The following is a 4,049-nucleotide window of genomic DNA, read 5'->3' as shown; positions in this document are numbered from 1 at the left end:
TTTCGCAAAGCTGTGTTTGATGGAGTGCCTGAATCGGTAAGAGAAAACATGATGAGTAACCCTGACTTACCAGGAAGTGATTCTAACATATGGGAAAAAGCATATTGTGCACCACCTGCAGAGAGCCAAAGATGAGGCAAAGAAAGAAGAAAATTCAGTAAGAGATCTTCAAACACAATTACTGAAGCTGCAGCTGGGAGAGGCGAGACAAAAGGTAAATGACAAAAGAAAAAAGAAACTATGATGCATCAACAAATGATGTCTAGCAGTTTGCAGAGAATGGCTGGGGAACTGTGTCCCAGCTGCCCCCCTGAACCAGAGACACCAGATCCGTTCCCAGTACCCCTGTGGACCGCATGGTCCACCAAGGGGACCAGCTGCCCAATGGCGAGCTCAGAACTCATGGGGAGGATACAGGGGAGGAGCTCGAGGTGGAAGGGGCTGGGCGAGAGGTGGAGGAGGCCGTGGGAGACTGCCTCGGGGACAGCAGGCAGGAGGTGAGTGCTACATGTGTGGACAACTTGGACACTGGGCAAGAGAATGTCACATGCAGGGACCTGCACCACGTGGGCATGGAGGTAGTGGCGGACCACCCAGAGGAATGAGGACCCCTGATCCTCAGGCCGCACCGGTCCAGGATGGACAATATCCCCTGATAGGAGGGGATGAGTGGGAGGAGCACGGCACCTATCAACAACAGTGACACACCCCACAGAGAAACCCAGATGACATAGGTAAGGCAGATCCTATGTTGTCTCTAAGGGTGTTGGATGACCACCTGTCATTTTTGGTCGACACGGGAGCCACACTCTCAACTCTAAACTCGGAACCACCACAAGCGACTATCTCCTCGAGAACGGTGAACATCGTGGGCTTCTCTGGGATTGGACAGAAACTACCGGTCACAATACCACTGAAAACCCAATTAGGACTCTTTTGCATCCATTTGTTGTCTCTCCTGGTGTACCTGTTAACTTGTTGGGGCAAGATCTTCTCATCAAACTAGGAGCCTCCATCCTGTGCAGTCCGGATGGACTCACTGTGACTCTACCAGATGGAACATGCCTCCGATGTAATACTGACACCCACGGAGCAGGGCAGTACCTTCTTAAGTCACTGGAGGACAAGCTGGTGGACTTCTATTGGGGTATGTTACAGCCTGAAACCCCCCTATGTAATAGCCTCCTGTCTGCCTACCTGCAGTGGAAACCCTGGATCTCCCTACTCGAGCCCTACGTCCCTCCGCCCGACCCACCTCATGTTACCCTCTTCTACGACCGAATGAGTAATGAGTGGTATCAGGAAGAATTCGAAGCACACCTGGAAGGTAAACAATGGCAAATCACGTCACAAAATATTTACGCTGGTCCAGAGGGTGTAGCTGCGGCCACAATCCTCTCCAAAGAACAGATGGGATGGTATCTTATGCAGGACGAAGCAGTTCCACACGTTTCCCTCGCATTACATCCTAACCATCAAGCTAAATATCTTGGCTCGATGGTCAAAAAAGCCACAGCAGCCACCGTTTGGATAACGACTCAGATACCTGCTGTCTCGTTCTCACCCACCTGCAAAACCTCGCAAGGGCCCACGGGTGTCGGGCTCATTGATTGTCAACCTGTTACATTTTCTGTGGTAGACACCACTCCCTTATGGATCAGACAATATCCCCACAAACCAGGAGCGTAAGCAGGTATAGCTGACACTATTGCAGGTCTCATCAAATCCAGGGTATTAGAACCATCCACCTCCGCATGGAACACTCCCATACTCCCGGTCAAAAAACAAGAGACAGGTAAATATCGCATGGCACATTATCTAAGAGCTATAAATGCAATTCTGACCACAGCCACCATTCCTGTGCCCAACCCCTATGTGGCACTCACTAATTTGGGACCGCACCAACCATGGTTCACATGCATTGATTTGGCTAACGCTTTTTTCTGCTTACCACTAGCAGACGAATGCAGAGACATTTTCTCCTTTACCTACAGAGGACAACAGTGGCGATACACCAGGGTACCACAAGGATTTGCGCTGTCACCAGGACTATTCAATCAGGTACTAAAACAAGCCCTGGATGGTTGTCTGCTTCCTCTGGACACCACTCTAATCCAGTATGTAGATGATCTTCTCATTGCAGCTCCGACACCAGCAGCGTGCCTGGCCGCAACAAAGGCTGTCCTCATCCGATTGGCTGGAAGTGGTTTTAAGGTCAGTAAAAATAAACTCCAAGTGGTCAGGACGCAAGTTACCTTTTTGGGCAGAGTACTCTCGCAAAAAGGAGCTAGCATGTCGCCTGAACATAGATCTACCATACTGCATCACCCGAAGCCCATGACTGTAAAGGAAATGTTGTCGTTTCTCGGTCTGACTGGGTACAGTCGCAATTACATTCCTGATTATACGGGCACGACACAGGCTCTCCGTAACTTGATTGAAGAACATGGCATGCGTAACCTCAACGCTAAGCTAAATTGGACCAAAGACACCGAGTCAGTCTTCATACAACTCAAACAGAAACTAGCACATGCCGCAGACCTGGCCCGACCTGACTACCAATCTTCATTTTTCCTCGACGTTTCTGAAGCAGAAGGACTGGTTAACAGTGTTCTGTTTCAGAAAAAAAGGGGGAGAAAGGAGCATACTCATGTACATCAGCATAATGCTAGACTCGATGGAAAAATGACACTCAAAATGCACACAACATGCAGCAGGGGTAGCAAAACTGATTCAAAAAACAGCACACATAGTGATGGGACACCCCCTAAGGGTACTCACGTCACATAGCATTATAGAATATGTCAACTCCCAGACATTCACCCTGACATCACTAAAGCAACAGAGACTCAGTAAAATACTGGAAGCACCAAACATCACATTCACCCATGAAGGAATCAACATGGCGGACTGGATGGGAACCGGACCACTGCATGAGTGTGAACACGAAGCACAAAAGGATGAAAAGGTACGACCAGATCTGAAAGCTCAACCATTAACAGATGCTGAAGAAATGTTCACAGACGGATGTTGCTACAAAGATGAAAAAGGTGGACTGAAAGCAGGATATGCGTGGTGAAGAAGGAAGGACCCAACTGGGAAACAATAGAGGCCCGGCAACTAGAAGGACAGCAATCTGCACAAAAAGCAGAGGTAATGGCTCTCATTGCAGCTCTCAAACTAGGAGAAGGAAAATGTATAAACATCTATACAGACTCTGCCTATGCCACCGGAGCAGCACATGTGGAACTGGGACAATGGATCAGAGCAGGATACCTCACGGCAGGTAACAAACCCATGAAACACGAGCGGGAAATGAGAGAATTAGCAGAAGCTCTGCAACTTCCCCAGGAGGTGGCTATCATAAAGTGCAAAGGTCATGACAATGCCATTACAGAAGTAGCAACAGGGAACCGAGAAGCAGATGTGGCAGCAAAAAGAGCGACAGGTTATCTGCCCCAACTACAAATGGTGAGTATGGAAGAAGAACTACAAATGTCTCCACAGGTCATGCTGACTGACATCAGCTGATGTCAAAAGGGGGCCTCACCACAGGAAAAGACAACATGGAAACAGAGAGGAGGACTTGAAACTGAGGGGCTCTGGCGAGGGCCTGATGGACAGCTAATACTGCCCCCTGGAATCAGAGAGCAGGCACTGGAAGAAGCACACGGAATCGGTCATGTGGTAGTGGCTCAGATGAGTCAAAATCTGAAAGAATGGTGGCATCCGTTTTTATCAGACACAATAAAGAATTGGGTAAAAAGCTGTTCCATATGTTCCCTGTATAACTCTAAGCCAACCATTCAACCCGAGACAGGTATGTTTCCGCTGGAGACCAGGCCAGGCAGGGAGATAGTGATAGACTACACGGACATGGGGAAGACGGTCAGAGGGTACAGGTATGTGTTGATGTGTGTGGATGTGTTTTCAGGATGGCCAGAGGCGTGGCCAACAAAGAAGGTCGGGTGGTGAAGTTTTTGATTAATCAATACATTCCTTGGCACGGGTTCCCACAGAAAATTAGATCAGATAATGGGACACATTTG

General features: G+C 48.7%; 1 pseudogene; it reads left to right on the top strand.

Moving 5' to 3' along the window:
- Positions 1-356: 356 nt before the first annotated feature.
- LOC147247692 (uncharacterized) lies at positions 357-3,531 on the top strand (annotated as a pseudogene).
- The last annotated feature ends 518 nt before the right edge of the window (positions 3,532-4,049 follow it).

This window comes from Aulostomus chinensis, chromosome 16 (assembly GCF_037954235.1).
Source record: "Aulostomus chinensis isolate RoL2024-O1b breed Wild chromosome 16, RoL_Achi_v1.0, whole genome shotgun sequence".
In the NCBI taxonomy this organism is placed as follows: domain Eukaryota; kingdom Metazoa; phylum Chordata; class Actinopteri; order Syngnathiformes; family Aulostomidae; genus Aulostomus; species Aulostomus chinensis.
The sequence above is the reverse complement of the archived record's forward strand: the minus strand, read 5'-3'. Positions and strand labels throughout refer to the sequence as shown.